The 19702-nt window shown below is 37.1% G+C and overlaps 1 pseudogene; it reads right to left on the reverse strand.

The window, feature by feature from the left end:
* Positions 1 to 11385: 11385 nt before the first annotated feature.
* LOC103733441 lies at positions 11386 to 11820 on the reverse strand (annotated as a pseudogene).
* Positions 11821 to 19702: the final 7882 nt, after the last annotated feature.

Raw genomic sequence — 19702 nt, forward strand, 5'->3', positions numbered from 1 at the left:
AAATTGAAAAAGTAATTACCAGTTTGGTGAAGGAAATGTAATGTGTTGGTTTGGCTCCCAATCAAGCAGTTAAAAATTTTCTAGTTAATAAATAAAATTGTGAAATTAAAACAAAAAATGCCATGAAGTTCATAAGGATCAGGAAATGTTAATAGACAGTAACATTCAAATTTGCAATCAGTAGGAGGATGAAAAATCAAAGACCATTCAGCCATTATTAAAGGAAGTTTGTGAATACATTACAGACTAATCTCATTTTCATTTCTGATTGGTAGGTTAAGGGAAGTTAAACATAATAAATATGAATGTGAGCCATGTATTTAACACAGGGATTTATGAGCATTTGAAAGATTGTCCTCCTCTGCTGAAAGAACTCACACAAGGCATGGGAAGGAGACAATGTATCTATGGTGTCTATTAGTGCAACTGAACTGATTCTGGCAACAGATAGGATAGTTACAGCTCGACAGCCTTTACAGGCTGTCATGATATCTTTGCGGATAAGATGCAGAAATACACTGGGTGCTGGTAAAGGACAGAGAATTGAGGGACAGGTAATTGCTGATTAAAGGATCATTGTCTACAATGATAAGCTCTTGAACAATATGTTTTGGAGCTGTGTTCCTTTAAAAATGTCCCATTTGTCAGGTTTATCAATATCTATTCTGAACACACAAAATCACAATCATTTTATGTGAGCAGCACAAATCTAGATTGGTACTCAATACACTGGATACAAAAATTTGATTCTGAAAACCTTGCCAAGTTTTAAGAATTACCCGACTCAAACATGAAGAATTTTAATGATTGTGCAAAACCCTAAACATATCCTAAAATATTAAAAGACAAAAAAAGAAAATCTTACCATGAAACAATGTTAATAATTTAATGTCATTTTGTATAAAAATGATTTTTATCACATGGATAATTCTAAGATTGAAACAGCATCATGATTTATGACTTTCACAAATTAGGATGCATTGATGCATACATGGCATAGAGATCAAAGGTAGACTATAGTATAAAAACAAATTATGACTTTGGGGTACATTCGTGGGAAAGTAGCATACAGAACAAAACATAAACTCATTTCTTCAGCTTTGTGTGGAGCTATAAGAATGATATTTTGTTATATTTTTAATTGAATTTTTATATAATTCATATATATTAATCATCTTTATACCTCTTCCCAATCAGCACCATGCTATAGCCAGCCCCTTACAGAATTTCATGCATTCTGTCATTTATGTTAAGGTCTATTAAGTCAAGAAATTTGGAAATTTATCCACTAGGATCTAGTCAGTGGAAATTTATCCACTAGGGTCTAGTCAGTCTATCTAGAGTCACTCCTTTAAGGAAGATCAGCTCTTTCTTAGCCAGTAGTAATCAGCTACCCAATAGTTCTTCAGCTAAGATTGGGGCCTGATGCCCATTTCTACAGTTCTCTGTTGAGTGTTTGTCTGCTTGAGTTTGTATGGGCCTTGTGCATGCTGCTACTATTGCTGTAAGTTCATATAAGCAATGTCCCAGGAGCCTATAAATCTCTATTTCCACATAGTCATGCACCTCATCCCCTGGCTCTTAAAATCTTTCTGTCCCCATCTCCCGCAGTGTCCCTGAGGCCTGGGTAAGTGAAGTTTAATATAGGTTTCTTTTGTAACAGACACAGACTATCACAGAGTTCCATAACTGGTCACACACAGTGATTAAGTGTCTGTGAAATTCCCAACGCTAAGTGACACATCCACAGTAGAACCTCTACACCTAAGGCTCATGGATATAAAGGAACCAGGGGTAGAGAGAATATTACTGTATCTGTCAAGTCTCATCATGAAGCTCCCTCATTCAACAGAGGGCAATGAACACAAAGGGCCACAAATTGTCACAGTATAGAGAATAAGAATCTGCACAGTGTGGATCCTTTAACAAGAATCACACACACACACACACACACACACACACACACACACACACACACACGCACGCATGCGCAAACATGCACAGCAGTAATGCCTTCTAGGGGAAAGGTAAAGGATGGCTTTCAACTCACAGAGATCCACCTGCCTCTGCCTCCCAAGTGCTGGGATTAAAGGCATGTACCACCACGCCCGGCCAACAAGAATCATATTTTAAAGGAGCAGCAGACATTATTAAAATTTCTTACAATGATGAAACTCAGGTGTATGTAAATTGGTGTTGAATACCTTGCTAATGGTTAGGTTGGGAATCAAATGTGAGCCCTGAGGGTTTTGTAAATAGGGAACAGCCTATGGCTCACAGGGATCAAGGAAAAGAGCAAGCCAGGAGGAAACATTGCACATTTGAAATCCAAGCTCATAGAATGACAAGTTTTCTGGGGAAGTGCCTTTTAGTCACTGATGTAATCAGTTCAGACTAGGCTGCCCAGAGGGAACAGCGTAATGAAAATGACAATAGGTGAATTGCTGCAGGGAAACCAGAATTATCAATAACATATCTTAAATGTCAGAAAGGATTTTTCTGACAATGTCTAACTGTGGTAGATTGCATATTATTCTCAATTATCAGAAAAATCATCTCTGACATTTAAGGTACATCTCTTGCAGGAAGGCAGTGCTGTCCTATGGCAGTTGACAGAGATATATAATCTTTTAGGGAACACCAGTGATTTACAGGGTGTCTTTGTGAGAAGAGTGCTTCTTTCTTTAGGCTTAGCTGTGTAATTGGCTTCAGCCAATGAAATTCAAAGGGTTGCGAATTAGAAAACCTTGGAAAGAAGCTTATAAGGAGATTCTGGACCTACAGCCCTCACTGTGTCATGAGGAGGGATGAACGGCACACTGACATGAATCCTAGGTGGCAAGATAGATGGAACATGGAGCACAGTGGAAAGGCTGAAGGCTTGCTGCTGTGGCCAGCTAAAGTACAGTGGGACAGATTAGTAAATCTTGTTGCTTCAAGCCACTAAAATCTGAGGTTGTTCATTACTGACACTTTAAATAAAAAATGTTTGAGTATATCACCCAAATCCAGAGAAAGCAGCTGCACAGAGCACTAAAATGCAACCCTTGGAGAAGATACACAATGTTCCATTGTACTGTGTGGACGGTTCAGCTTAAAGAAAAGGATGGGAACCCTGGAGCCTTGTCAAGAAAAACAATAAAATAAAATAAAAAAGAAAAATAGAAACTTAAAGGAGACAGAACGACTGCTACCCAAGTCCAGGAGGGTTTATTTAGTTGTCTCCAGAAAACAACATTTACATTAGTACTAAGACATCAGGTAGATTTTCAATTTAACAGTACATTGTGTATTGACTAGAATTAGTTTATACATTCATTTATTTAATTTTTGTGTGAATGGGTGACTGCATGCATGACTGCATGTGTACTGTGTGTGCCTGGTGCCCGCAGAAACCAAAAGAAGCATCAGATTCCCTAGAACTGGAGATGTAGGTGATTATGAGTTGCCTTGTAGATGGTAGAATTGAACCCAGGTCTTTTGAAAGAATAGCGAGTGTTCTTAATCACTGAGCCATGCTTCTGGAACAAATTAGAATTATTAAAAGTAGTATGAGATTCTTTTGATGTGAAACCCTGTGTAGACATGTAGACATGGAGTTTCTGTTTCTTGGATATTGGCAAGAAGAAATTCAATGCTGTAAAAAAGAAAGGAAGGAAGAAAGGAAGGAAGGAGGGAGGGAGGGGGGAAAGAAAGAGAAGGAAGGAAGGAAAGAAAGTTGTCTCTTCTATGTACTCTTGGCCCCTTTAGAGTTATTAGCAAAACTAAACACCAGAGATTTCTTTATGTTTATTTTCTTACCTCATATGAGAGATTTAGACCCAGAATCAAGTTAATGAAGAACTTATAGGAAAATATCAAATAATTGGCCCAATATTTGTCCAAATTTATGTGCATATTATTCCTGGAGACAGAGAGTTCTGATTTCACTGATAGTTTCTTATTTATTAACTATGAGAGTATTAATACTTTTGTTTACTTCATAGTAATGTAATGATGTAGTAGAATAATATAGGTCAAAACATATGTGAAATATGTGAGTAAAAGAAAAGAGAGCTACTATGTTCTTTTGTGTATATGTGTGTAAATAATGTGTGAGTGTATGATGTGTGTTTATGGTATACATACAAATATAACATGTATGTACTGTGTGTCTTGCATTTCACATGTGTGAGCATCAGCATGCATATGCCAAGGAGCAGATGTGGAGGTTAGAAGACAGCCTCTGGAATCAATTCTTGCCTTCTACCTTATTTAAGACAGAGTCTCTTTCTGTTCCCCTATGTGTATGCTAGGCTTGATGGCCCAGAAGCTTCTGAGAAGTCTCCTGGCTCTGCCTCTTACTTTGACACAGGAATGCTGAAATTACAGATGTGTGGTACCTTGTTTGCATTTATGTGGGTTTTCGGGATCTGAACTCAGGGTTTTATGCTTGTGTGAAAAATGTTTTACACACTGAGACATCCTCCCATCCTAGTATTTTCTTTTTTATCTGTGACCAGCTTCTCATCTCACTACGGATAGTCATACTCTAAAAAACTTAATAGCAGTGTTAAATACAAAGAAATGATTACTCAATAGAGAAATATAAATGGTATTTTTTTCCAACATAGATTTATCCTTATGAAGATTTACTGATCTATAATATGTAGGTGGAAGTCATTCCTTCTTACTTGTGAGATTTCTTTCAGTTGAAAAGCAATTGCTTAGTCGCTGAAATTAAGCAATTAGGATCTGCTTAAAATACTATCTACATTAGTTCACTATAGAATATACGAATGACAAAAAGATTTAATGTATATTTGCTTCTCATTAATATGTTCTCAGGATTATCATTTGCATCAATGTTTTGTGGATAAAATATTGAAGGCAACAGTGGGTTCATTAATAACATAACATTTGATGAAAATGTAATGGCAAAGATTACAAAGAAATTGGAAATAATTTTCACGCGGATTCAAGTTGATACTAATCAAAGGTTTCTAAAAGTAACTCAAAGGTGTGCATGGAGAGAAGTGATGCTGGATGTGAGCTAATACTTGAGTTGTTCAAGCTCACTTTGTGCTGCCTACAATCTTCCATCACTATCATCTCACGGTGTCTTAATTTGACCTAATTAAGGTCAAATTATCCTAATCTGAGAGTTTAGAAACAATTTCTATTTCTTTATCACACTCTGGAGGCTGGTGATTCCAAGATCCAATCAGCTGCAGCGTTGGTGTCAGATAAGAGTCTGCTTTCTGTTAGTGAAATTGCACAATCTTGCTGACCCTCACATGGTGAAAGAGCTCACCTAGGCATATTTTACATGTATACTAATCCAATTCCTGAAGACTCTACCTTTATGAAAATTGTGTTCAAATGTCCCTAAAATTTAATAATATCCCCACAAGGGATAGGATTTCAACATAGGAATTCTGTGTGTCCAGAGGTCTTCAGATCCCTGTGTACAGTCTTCGGGTGTTGTGATATTCATTACTCTCCTCTAGTTCTTGCTTGCTCACCCTGTGTACTAGTCAGCTTTGTCAGTGAAAAATACCTGAGAAAAATCAACTTTGAAAAAGGAAAGAGTTGTTTGTCTATTATGTATTTATTCATTTGAGACAAGATCTTCTGTAGTTCCAGCTGGCCTATACCTTCCTTTGTAGACCATGTTGGCTTTGATCTCAGAGAGATCAACCTGCCTCTGACTTCTGAGTGCTGGGATTAAAGGTGTTGACCACGACACACACATACACACACACAAAAATAACTGGCTTATTTTGACACACAGTTTCAGAGACTTAGGCCATGGTGGATTTGTACCATTGATTGTGTAATTATGAACAACATCAGAGTGCAGAGCACAAGGTAGATAGAGCAAAGCTGCTCATGGCAGCTGGTAGGAGAGAGAGGAAAGAGGACGGAGTCTTAGTGTCCATTTAAGGGCACATCCCCTGTAACCTAACTTCTTTTTGTAGGCCTCATTGCTGAAGTTTCCACCATCTCTGAATAGTGCCATAGAAAAGCAACCAAGAGGGTTGGAGAGATGGCTCAGCACTTAAGAGCATTGACTGCTCTTGCGAGGACCCAGGTTCTATTCCCAGCACCCATATGATAGCTAACGACCATCAGTAAATCCAGTTTCTGGGGATCTGATGCCTTCTTCTGACCTCTGCCAGCATTGCACAATACCGGTGCATTCACAGACATGCAAGCTATTCACTTATATACATGAAAAAATAGAAAGGCAACGAAACCTGTGACACATAGCACTTGGAGGATATTTAAAATCCAAACCAAAACATCTTCCTCAATTTTTTCCCAAGCTTCATCTTCTGTCCATCCCATAGACTGCTACGTTTTCTTACATTCTCAAATTCTTTACTTCATCAATTTTTGAAATCAGGAAGTTGCTTAAGGTACCTACTAGTAGATAACTGATACCAGGGGTTATGACATTGTGAAATAGTATGTTTATGAGTGAATTTATAGTAAAAAGTCCTGTAGCATGGCAAAGTAAAATGAGCTACTAGTGGGAATGAAGATGGCCAGGTAAGTCCTTCAAATATCATTTCAATCAAGTTACAATATTAACCTGACTTAGAGATTTATCTGAATAGCTGAATATAGGAAAGGCAGAGCAAGGTATAAATTATTAAACTATTTCTTAAAATGGATGGACTAAAGATTAAGCACTACAATTAAAAAAGGATCTTTAACTTGTTTTCTTCTTTTTCTTTCCAGCACACTACATGAGAGATGAACTTGCTGTTATTGTTGTGACTTATAATTTATGTAGTTCTTTCTAACAGTGTCCACATACCATCTATTTTCCTGTCCTAAGTCAGGAGCCATTGCTGAAGTTTTTGGTATGGATTCTATACTTTCCATGTGCAATGTATCTTCTGAAACCTAGAGAGCTCGAAGAAAAATCAAGAAAGATTTTTAATTGTTCATTTATTCACTTTGTAGTATGTCTGGAAATACTGAAAATTTACTCTTGTTGTGATAGGAGTACATATAAGTTTAAAAATAGTTTTTTTGTCCCTTTCCTTTCTGTTTATATTGTCAAAGGGATGTGTGGTAGTGTAATAAATGTAACCAATTTCTTGAAGTTAATAACTAATCTTGAGTGAATCTGAACCAATGCTATAGTCCATTAAGTTTTGAACTATGGTTATAATTTTCTGTAACAGAGCCAGATACAGACTATATTTTTTCATTATCATAAACCTGCAGAAGAGAGTGGAAGTGGAAAAAGATAGAGGTTTACATAGTTCATACAAAGGCTCTTGGGAAAGGCAAGAAGTAGTGGATTAGAAAATCTAAACCTGTTTTATGGCTCTGATCTCCTCCTTAACTATTAAATATGTGAGCGTATCCAACATAAGGCACTTATGGAAATAAGCCACAAGGAACCAGTACTTGACGGCAGTACAAGGAACCAGAAATAAATGGTCTTTAAAGTCATCACACATGCACGTGTTGCTACCACTAACTAGATTATGTGAGACAGAACAGAAGGTACCCCTACTTGAACAAAATATTTTGATTTAATACCAAAGCACAAAAATGCACATCCCTAGTGTTAGCAACACCTTAAGCTTTGCTATTTAAAACTTATTTGGATTGTCGCCACATTTCAAAGAGAAAAGCAACATAAATCAAGTGCCCTTTCTTTTCTGGTGCATGGCTTATAGAAATATGTTTATTTTGCATCTCTGTATTTGCATACATACCACTCTCCTTGTTTTTTTGATAAAAGTTTTATGGGCAATAAATTATAAATCATGCTTATGTATAATTTATTTCTTTAAATACATATTTTATTTTTTGGCTTTTTAAATGAAAACCATCTTTAGCTTTGTATTTTTAAGAGATTCAAATTCAATGCTTTAAGAAATTCATGAATAAAGCATGCTTCAACCTTAATTTGCATTTTTATAGTGTCTGCTGTAGAACAGTATAGATTTTGCTTTCTGAGTATAGTCTTTCAAGCACACATGATTCCCTTAAGAATAAGCCTTGAGAAAATTCACTTGCCCTTCATAAAACATACATTTCATTATCTTCTTATGAATTGGACACTTCCTTAACATGGTTGTGCATGTGTGTCTACTCCCTGAATATTGTAATATCCTCTAGTTCACATATACACATTATACAAAGAGAAAATGGCCATCCTATTTTGCTGAATTGAATGGCAAGTGACCTGACATGAATCCAAAATGCTTTCCACCTCCAAGAAGATAATCTTGAAATTATATAATCTTTCCAGTAAAACAATCATATGGGAGATTGGTTTTCCTCCTCTATAATCACATCGTAGACTTGGTTTAATATGCTAATATTATGCTATAAAAAGCTATTTGATGATAGTATGTTTAGAATGCATTTGAAGGTTTAGAAAAAAATTGTCGATAAACTACAAAGAAATGAGCATCTCAAAATCTTAGCTAATATTATACCTAAGTACCACAGCTTGTCTGGATTGGCTCCTCTAGACTAAGATACTAATATATAGTGGAGGTAACATTCTTTCCTCTTTTTCTCTTTCTCAGGGCCTATTTGTTAGAAACACAGTTTTGTAATTAGGGGAAGTAATGCATTTTCCCTATTCCAAGTCTATAGATTTGAATAAGGAAAAAACTTGAGTTAACAGGGTGGTACTATTCAGGTAAGGGGATCTAATGTCTGTAACCTCTAACAACTCTTCCCAGTCATTCTTCCCATTTTTGTGTATATTTTTCAGTAGTTCCAGGGATTTTTGATAATCATTTGCTTTTTCTTCATTACATGTTTCCTTTATCTACTCAGGGTTTTCAATTAAAAACAAAGATGCATTAAAGTGCTAATCCAGCACCTAAGTAATATGAGTTATTTGGAAACAGGGTCTTCACAAAGAAAATCTATTTAAAATGGGGACCCTCATTCAATATTCAATATGACTTGTATTCTTGCAAAGAGGGGAAGAATAAACATAGAAATATGCACACACATGAGAGAGAGAAAGAGAGAGAGTGAGGAAAAGAGAGAGGATAATGTGAAAGCACAAAGAAAGTCACAGCATGAAGTTGAAAGACTGGCAGAGACACAGGACTGTCAGTGACTTTCTTAGCACCTTCAGAGGGAAGATGGCCCTATCAAAACTTTGATCTTGGAATTCTGGCCACAGAATTTTGACAATAAATTTCTTTTGTTTTAAGCCATACAATTTGTGGCACTTTGTATGGAATCCTAGGAATTTAATACGGTTTCCCTCCTATTTAAGACAATTCTTTATGATGTGAGGTGTGTCAGGCCTGAAAACCTATAGTATATACATTCCTAAAAATCCTTTTCTTCTGTACTGTACAATAACAAAGGGCACCCCTAAATTCCTTAAAAGTTATTTCCCTTTCTAGTATCTTAGATTTTTCCAAGAGAGCGCAAAAATAGGTGATGAGGGAAGATGTGGACTGAGCAAAAGAACATATGGGAAATGAAAGGGAAAAAGACTGTGGGGGTATTACAAAGGGAGATTAGGGATAGTAGAGGTTGTGTGAATGAGAAAGAAGGAGAATACACTAAAACACTTAGTTTGAAAATGCCATGTGTAATACTTTGTCATGCTAATCTAAAAATTAAAAAAATGTGGAATAAAAGAATTAATTTTCTTATGTTCTCTTTCTAAGAGCTTTCTCCATTCTTCTTATGCAAATCTAACATTGCACTTCCCTACATAATCTCTGACAAATTCTTCATCTGATGACTTAATTATATGTACAGTTGAGCATTAATGATACTTCTTCATTCAGGACACCTTTTTTGTTTTTCTAGTCTCCCATAATACCCAACTTCGCTGGCCTAAAACTCATTCAATAATGTAATATTTACCTTATTTGAGAGTTGAAGACTATGCCTAGCTTAACTCACACTATTTAACTGCTACAGATACATTCCTTTGAGAAGTAAAGAAATGAATGATATCATTCCCTTCTCCTCCTTTGCCTCTTTCTCCTCCTCCTTCTCCTCTTTCTCCTTCTTCTCCTGCTTCTTGCCCTTCTCCACTTCCTCCTCCTTAACAAACAAGTTAACAAACAGTGCTACAGAAAATAGTCGTACAAGCTATGTGGCTTAGACCAACACAAATAGTCTCATATGGATTTAGAGGCAAGAATTATGAAATTTGGTCTTAGCAATGTTTTCTGGAAGAGAGACCATTTCTTCCTTGCATTTTCTAGCTCACAGTTGTTCCTTGCAGTCTTAGCTTTGTGGCATCATAAGTACAGTATGTATCTGTGTCTACTTTTGGCTTACACTCTTTGGTTTTTATGTTGTAATTCTCCCTCTTCCTTTCTGTCATAAGATCACCTCTCAGTGGATGTATTGAATGCTCTAGAGAGATAAATATTGAGTTTGTCTAAAAAATAATAGTGAAATGTATTATTTAATAAGACTAATTAAAAATCCATATAAAATATACATGTGAATGCACATGTGTATAGCAGAAGATTATCTAACAAAAATCCTAGAGCCAGGCAGAGAAACTTCCATTCCAGTTGTTGGTCAGGGTAGAGTAAGAGACTCCTAAAACAATGTAGACTATTGCCACAGCCCTTGGTTGCCTCCCAGAACTTGAACGTAAGACTCTATTGTTGAGGACATGACAGTCATCAGACTTAGAGTACTTGAGCTGGAACTGGCCTGGAAGCCTCCTCCCTGAAGACTGGCCTTCAAAATACCAGAAAATGCTATACTAGATGCCAAGAAACTAAGGGAATCAATGATTCTACTAACTGGAAATCCTATAAACTACAACAATGACCAACCCAGTAAAATATCTATTAATGCAATAGTCGGACTTTTATCTTGGTGGCAATATACACTCATATAATTAGACTTAAGGTCTGCTCAATAGAAGGAAATCCATGCACAGCAATGTAAACAACTACACTTAGTTGAGAGATCGTAGACCCTAGAGAAGAATCTGCTACTGCTACTTTCCTAAACCAGATTAATATCTTGCTGTATTTTAAATAGTAATCCCAAGTAAGTATAGCTCTTACCACTCATCAAAGGAACTTCTTTTTGCAACAGATGAATGCTATTACCAGGTTCGCCAAATAAACAATATGCAGACTGTAGGAGGAAGTGTGGCCTGAACAACCAGCGCGAGCCGGCTGCAAATGCACCAAAAAAATCCTACTCAGGCAAACCTGTGTTCTGCCAAAAGACATAGAGAGGCTGAAGCAAAAATGGCCTGATACAGAGAGCCAATGAGGAACAGCCACAACCTATCAATGGACCAATGGGACACCAGGAGGGGGCGTATAAGGGAGCCCCACATCCACAATAAACTAATCTGCAGCTGCTTGCACTGCCTGCTTCTCAGCTGACTCCGGGAGTCTATGTGTCCCGACTCTACCCCCACCCAGAGGGCCCCAGGACCCAGGCAACATCATAGGAGGAAGTGAGGCCTGAACAACCAGCACACGTGTGCTGCAAACACACCAAAAACATCCGGCTTAGAACTTTACCATTGGGGTCTAGTTTGATGCAGGCCAGGCATTTCCGCTTCCTCCCATTAGGCTTGACTTTGCACTTTGGTTTTCTCCAGTCCTTGAGGCAGTTGGTCTGCTGGAGCTTAAATTCCAACTTCACAAAGGTGCCAGCTGGGAAGGGCGTGTCCTCAGCGCTGTCCACACCGGTCTCCTGGAAGGCCCAGTGCATGGGTGGGTGCTCGTGGAACATCTCCAGGGCCACCTGCAGGCCCCTGTGCTGTGTCTCTGTGAGCTCGGTCCCACCCAAACCCACTGTGCCCAGACAGAGGGCGAGCTAGATCAACAGGTGCTTCATGGCTTCACCTCAGTCCTCAGGTCCCTCTGGAATCATTCCTCTCTTCTCCGGCATCTCTCACAGCTCAGCCTCTGCCCACTGACCCTTCTCTATGTGTAGGAGGAAGTGCAGCCTGAACAACCTCCTACAGCAGACGATAAGCAACTATATGGTGTCTAACCCCAAGTGATTCATATACCATACAACCCCTATACCGAAGGCTCAGGAAAAATCACAGATGGGACAGAGAGATGCTAAGAGCCAGGAGAATAGGACATCTGCTGCTAGATAATGCACTCCAGAAATGACAAGGAAGCTGCGTTCGTGAAATTCTCACAATATGATAGCTTAACAAGACCCTAATAATGACACCACCAATTGACAAGCAACAGTTGGGGGAAATTTCACAGGGTCCCACCTCTAGGTGAAATGCTATGGGAAATCAATGGATGACGTGGAAAGGAGAAGCAGTTTTCTCCAGAGATAAGCTTTTTGATAGGTTATCATGGTCATTCCTAAACACATGTACACTGGAACATCATTAAATGGACAGACGACCTTAGGGCAATATATATATATATAAACTATTTGGAGGGGGAATGCGAGGGGTGGAAATGATGCAAATATAATACCTATGTAAAAGAGAACAGAAAACTATTCTGTCATAAACAAATCAATAAATGAAAGAAAAATCTCATTCTGAATAATTTAATCATAGCTGCATTATATTCTACATCCCCTTTTCCAAATAACTTCCTCTTCATATTGTGCAGGGATTTGGAAGTATTTTTACGGTAACCACTAAATTATCATGCATTAGGACCAATTAAAATAATCTCATGAGATCTATGGAGGTATAGAAATAAACTAAACTGCCTGGGGGGTCTAGATGAACCTTTAATGAAGTCGGGAGTTATTTTCTGTGTAACATACATCCAGTCATGTGTGTTTGTGAGGCTTTGCTGAAGACAGAACATAGCCTTTTGTAAGAAAATTGACATCTTGCAGTGGCAGAAGCAGAAATTCCTTATACTATTCTCAGCAGCTTCCCATAGAGAGGACAAATAAATGTTAAGAAGGGAAGGAAGTTGAATGGTCAGAATTTGGGAAGACTGGAGCCAAGGGAGCCTTATGGGGATTCCTTGAAATGACCTGGTAACAGCTCAAAGAGGGAAAGTGGTGTTGGGAACAAATGTCAAGCTCAGTCCATATTTGTCCACAGCCAGATGAAGCCAGATGACATTTAGCTCACAGCTATATTTCAAATAAAAGATGAAATATTATACTAGTATATAAAGTAAAATAAAAGAACTTTCAATTAAAAAATTAATAAACGAACTAACACTAAGGTGCGAAAGATGTGATGTATTGTTTAAATTCACAGAATCTAGACTCAATTTTATACTTAAATGCACTTTTTTCCCACATCAATATTATAAGCTGGTTTTTGTGGCACATACCTATGATCTCAGCAGGTAGAGGCAGGAGGATCAGATGTTCAAGGTCATTCTCCCTACACAGCAAGTGTAAGTTTATGGACAGCCTGGAATACATTCGAATCTCTCTTTGTGTCTCTCTATCTCTGTCTCTGTCTCTGTCTCTCTGTCTCCGACTCTCTCATACACACAAATATTGTTCTAAAACAAAATTAATTATTGGACATCTCTTTTTGTCTCTGCCTTCTCTTTCTCACTGATCTTTACCTAGTGAAGTTAATTATAATTATCAGTTTTTAAATGTATAATCAAATTGTGTTAGGTAGAATAACTCATTTGACTTGACTAGAAGCCAGGAAGATGCCCTATATAATATACAAAACATCACCTGACAAGCCCTATTATGTATTATCAGTCATTTCCATTTGAAATGAATGATTTTTTTTCTGATAACTTCCAGTATGCCAACTCCTTGAAGCACTGATCCTTGAGTTACAGTGGTATATAGAAGATAAATCCATGATGAACAACAATATACAATCAGAATTCCTGGCTCACATACTAGTCTGGTCCCATAACCTTGATTAAATCATTAAATCTTTGCTAAAAATAATAGGTCTTTTTAGTTCTTATCCACTGTGGCTCTTTGTGGGAAATACTTGGCAAAGTCTATCTTTTTCATCTTTCTCTTTAGATAGTATGTTCATATGTAGCATGGTAATAAGGGGGTTCTATATACCAAGGGATCAGTTGAAAGGTTTAGGCAAGGTTCCTGAAATCCGAAGATGATTCACACGGAGTCTCAAAGGGAACTCCATTAAATTAGTCCACTTTGCCTGGGGCTAACCACACAGACAGTAAAGCGGAAAGAGAATAAAAGAAGTGAAGTTATTAGACCTCATTCCTAGAAGAAATGAAGTCTGTGGGGTAATGTTTTAACCTTCAATTTATTAGCTATGGAAACTAGTGTCACGCCTATGAAGAATATACTATTTCCTGATCTTTTCATTATTTTTAAAAGTCAAGTCCAGAATATATACTGTGTGTAAAATTAATAATTCATCTTCTTTCTCTCCTCTCTCTGTCCCCTTTCCTCTCTCCCACTCTTCTCCTTCCTTTCTTCTCTCTCTCTCTTTCATTTTCTTCCTTTCTTAGCCTATATTTTTATATAAGAAACAATTATTTTTCTCAATTCTGAAGGTAGATTTGGTTGAGGGCCCTCTTGAATTTGGAAGTAAGGGTTTCTTATCACTAATTTATAATCCATAAATTTATAATTTTAAATCCATTTTAGGTAAGAAATGAAAGCAGCACATAGTGAGAACAGAGAGTGATAGAAACTGTTCAGAAGTAGAATGCTAAGCTTGCTCTTTTGTAACTAGAGTAGTAGGTTAGTTAAATAAGAAAAAAACCTCATTAATATTTAATATCAAAAGCAATTATTCCCTTTAAAATATAATTCTATATAGATTACATTTTTTCAGGATTTTGTTTGAATCGTGAAATTGTCTGATTCATTTTGACAAGTTATTGGCTTCTTACTATGTTGCAAAATATGAAAGCTTATAAAATTGTAGAAATGAAAATCAAAATGAGAAGTCCTGATGGTATTTAACTGAGAGGAAATTGGAATTAATTCATTATACAAACATATAAGGTATGATGATAATTATACTTTTTTTTTTTTTGGTCTTTGTGAGACAGGGTCTCCCTGTAGCCCCAGCTGTCTTGGAACTTACTATATACACCAGGCTGGCCTTGAACTCACAGAGATCCACCTGCCTCTGCCTCCTGAGTGCTGGGATTAAAGGCATGTGCCACCACGCCCAGTTAATTATACTTATTTTTTAAGACATCGATTTTGTACATACAATTCATGTTTGAAGAAAGAAATAAATTGGAAACAATTGACACTTTATCATAACTAGTATAAAAGATTAAGTTATATATTAAGTAATTTTGCTTCTGAAAACTTGGTCAATTGGTGATCTTCAAAATATAGGGAGTAAATAACAGCAAGTATTTGATAATTTCTCACATTTCCTGAGAATTACATATTGTCCAGACACTCAAAACTTTTTTGAAGTATTTATTTTATTGCTTATAACATTTATATCCTTGGATCTCTTTTGACTTGCATATAAGAAGCTTGGAGGTCACTACCCCATTCAGATATTTAAAAAGCTGAACAAACAAAATTTGAGGATTCTTCGATACATTAGATTATTGAAGTTACAAAGCAAATGATCACACATAAGCTTAGAGAAATAAACCATCATAGAAGAGAATTACCTAGACTAGAAATTCCTAAGTAGTAACAGAACTAATGTAGGGCATAAAACTTAAATGTAATTGATGAATTGCAGTGTGGACAAGTGGTTATTTTGAAATATATACAAAACATTCTCTCTCTCTTAACAAGGCCACCTACTGAGGGGCTATTAAGAAGAACCAACCTTACTGGAATTTTGTCAGAGCCAAATCAGTTTGTGGGAAGTGAAATATCCAATTTCAGTGCCCTCATTCTGTAGGGAGGAAAAAGTCAGAGAAATGCTTGTGAAAGTCAGCATGGCCTTATAGTACAGTGGCACAAGATCCCTGAAATACTGAGCTGATCACTAGACTGGAAGTTTCCCCTCTCAACACACCGCACCTCACCACATCATTGCAGGCTATTTAACACAGCACATTTACTCACTACACTATTTTAAGTTTTTATATATAACAAAACTTTATATGTTTGTTGAAAGGCAGAAATCCCAGTTTGAAAATCCTAGCACGGAGTGGAGAGATGGCCAGGAATCCAATCACCAGACAAGTAACTACTACTGGCAAATTCTGGTTTCTGGGAGGAGAGTCAGTTCTCTTCAGGCATGAGCTTCAGAAAGACTATCCAAAGGACTCTGTGGATTAAAAAAAGATGAAGAGGAGTTAATCACACTTGAATTTTTTTTTCTTTCTTTTTGATACAATGCCTTCATGTGGCTGTAACTGACCTGGAACTCAACAATGTAGTCCAGGCTGGCTTCTACCTGCTTGTGTCTCCAAAGTGCTTGGATTAAAGGCATTACCAGCCATGCCAGATACAGGCCAGTTGTGGTGGCTCATAGCTATAATTCTCACACTCTGAGTTGAGGCAGGAAGATCATTGCAAGTTCCATGCTCACCTGAGCTACATAGTAAGTTACAGGCCAACCAAGGATACGGAGTGAGTCCCTGGCTCCAAAACACTAAATAATAATAACATATAAATAGACAAGTTAATAAATATTAAGTAAGTTAAAGACTACACTAATCTTTTACGAGTTCTAAAAGAAAAGGTAAATATTATTCAAAAATAGACAATGTAATCAGAGAGATGGAAATTTTTTAGAGAGAAGAAATTCATAGCCATGTAACAGACATACAGATTTCCCTTGATGAGTTATTACTAGATTAGACACAGATGAAGAAAGAATAACAGAAGGCCATACCACATTCCCCAAATCCACAGAAATGCAGCTTTCAAAGCTCTGAAGGAGCAGAACCAAGCTTTTCATTCATACTGGACTGATTTCAAAGTAATTGCTAAATCACTGTCTTTATCTAAACACAACTAGTTGGAGTTATCAGAAAAATATATGGATAGGAGAAGAGTAATACAGTTCATGAGGAAAATACTCCCAGTATATTCTTTAATTTATTTAATAACCACATGGTTAGAAAAAGGATTTCATTACAGCTTTAACATATTCAATAACAATTTCCAGAGCAAAGATATATCTCTTTCAAAAGTGGCTGTAAATTTTTAGGTTCACAGTTGAATTAATATAGTTATAAAATATTGAACTTGGTATAAACCCTCTAAGACATAAAATTGAATGACTTTTTAACCTTTAAAAGAGGTCTCCATTTCATTTAAAAATATACTGTTTCCTACAGAAAGACTCATTTTTAATGCTACTAACACTTAGATGCATGCACATGCATCTCTAATCTCTATGTATCTGATTATTACTAGTCACAGTCAGTTACACTTGGATCCTTGGCACCTGAGTATGGATATAAAGTCATGAGGTAGATTTCAGTGGTAATGTTTAACGCCTCTACTAATTAACATGAAGTAAATTTTTATGCTTCCTTGTCAAATATAGCTCATTTTTTAATTTGTTGATTTTTTGTGTGTATATCATACAGAATACCCAAACAATCTTATTCATCTATATACCCCCTTCCCAAATGGCACCCTTCCATAGCCCCACACATGCACTGGAGCCCATATACTCTGTCATCCCTGTTACTGTCCACTGTGTTTTCAGTGCCCCCAGCTGTTCCCCAGGTTGTCCATCTGCTGAATCTAGTCAGCTTGTCTGGAGTTCCTTGTTTTAGAAAGATCAGCTATTCCTCAGCTAGCAGCAATCATTTGAGGATATTCCTTTAGATAAAATCGGGGTCTGCTGTTCATTTTCCCAGTTCTGTGCTGGGTTGCTGTCTGGGAGTCCTAATGAAAAAAAAAAAGCCTTAAGAAATGCATTTAGGTGATGCACTCTTTGTAACAAATATTTTTTATATGTGCTGAAGAATAAACAGTGAGACTTACACACCTGATGGTATTTACCTTTTCACAATGGAATTCTAAATTATTTGGGTGAGAGGAGGTTTGGGTTATTAGTGGTTTTCTGTATTTGTGACTATTTCAGCAATACATATGTCTTATTCAGTTCCCTGTTAGTAATTCTACAACCCATAGGCTGGGTAAGTTGGAAAGAAAAGAAGTTGACTGGTTTTCAGTTCTGCATCTGGTGATGGATTTCTTGTTGGCAGCATTCATGGGAATGGTGGTGGAGTCAGATAGTGAGACACAGGGAATGTGCAGTGAATGTGTGTCTTTTAGATTCTGTCCCTCTTCTTAAGAAGCCACCAGAGTTGAGTCATGAGGTCTCCACCCTAATGACTTTGATGTACTCCTGTGTCAAAGGTTCCATCTCTAAACACCATAGTATGTGTTCCTTCCTGTTGGTACATTATATGGGGTGAAATTTCAACACTTCATCCTTGGCAAACACAGTGAAACCATATCCAGCTACAGCAACATGTATGTGGTTTGTGTTCTAACAGATAAAAACTGATTGGAAAATATTAATAATAAAAACGAAGTGGAAATAACCTTAGAAATTTGAACACAAAGCAGAGATGAGCTAGCAAGCCTAGAAGAATTGGTTCAGATATGTGCATTAGAGCTTTAACATCTAGCTCAGTGGTAGAGGGCTTGCTTGCCTAGCAGGGCCCTAGGTTCAGTCCCCAGCACTGGGGAGTTAGGGTGAGGAATCAAGCAGAGAGCATTATATTAGTGATTAAAGATAAAAATACTTCATTATCTCATCTATTTATCTTATTTTCCAGAATTTCTGAACCTGTTATTAATGATTAACCATGAGAAATTTTTTCCTCTTCTTTTTCTCTTAACTCCTTAGGCTTCACCATCATCATCACATGTAATGATGGTTAATAATATTTGAGAGGAATTCCTTTCCTGTAGGAATAAATGTGCCATGCTCAGCTTCAACAATATCGTCTTTCCTTCAGATTTCTTCAGGTTCATATGTCTCAAAAGTGTACATCATCCACGCAAAAAAATATTACATATAGAAAAATAGATTATTTTAACTTTTCATCTTGGAAGAGAAAATGACTCTTATTTTGCAACTCATACAGGAGGCAAATAGCATATGGCATTAGGGATGGAGCTGCCAAATCAAAATGGGCAAATGCTGGAAGAGCAGAAAGTCACCACTGCGAAGGCATCCGTGTGTGGCTGTGGGCCTCCTGGCTTCTTCCTGCTGCTGCCAAGCGGTCCCTAAGGTCCAGGCAACAGTCTTATCTTTTTAGACAAGTCTAAAAGGAAAAACAATTTTTCTGAAGAAATAAAAAATGTTGCCACAGAAGACACACTGTTCTTACTGCTATTGTTTTGACAAAGAGTCAGAAGGAGGTGGGGAGGATGCTAAAAGTCAGCATGTGGTAAGAGAGACAGTGGAGAATTGGAATTCTATTCAATACCAATCTCTTAAAAATAACTTATTTACGTAAGTGCAGTGCCCTCAGAGATCAGAAGAGGAGGTTAGAAAGAATGTCAGATCCCCTTAACTGGAGTTATGGATGGTTGTTAGTCATTAGCCAATATATGGGAACTGAACCCAGGTCCACTGTAAGAGCAGACAGTGCTCTTAACTACTGAGTCATCTCTACAGTCCTATCAATACTAATCTTCTCCGTGCATTTGTCAATAATTAATGGCAAAGACCCATTGATGAGTGCCACTGAATAGGCCCGGGACCACTGGCAGCAGTGAACATGTTACAAACTTTCTGCAAAGTGTTTTGAGGAAACAAAATAAAATAAAACATTAAAGCCATAGTCATGTTAATGTATTTTGGCTAAATACACAATGCCATTTAAACCCATCTGGATACTCATATTGGTTTTAT

The sequence above is a fragment of the Nannospalax galili genome, unplaced genomic scaffold (genome assembly GCF_000622305.1).
Source record: "Nannospalax galili isolate Female #2095 unplaced genomic scaffold, S.galili_v1.0 scaffold293, whole genome shotgun sequence".
Taxonomy (NCBI): Eukaryota; Metazoa; Chordata; class Mammalia; order Rodentia; family Spalacidae; genus Nannospalax; species Nannospalax galili.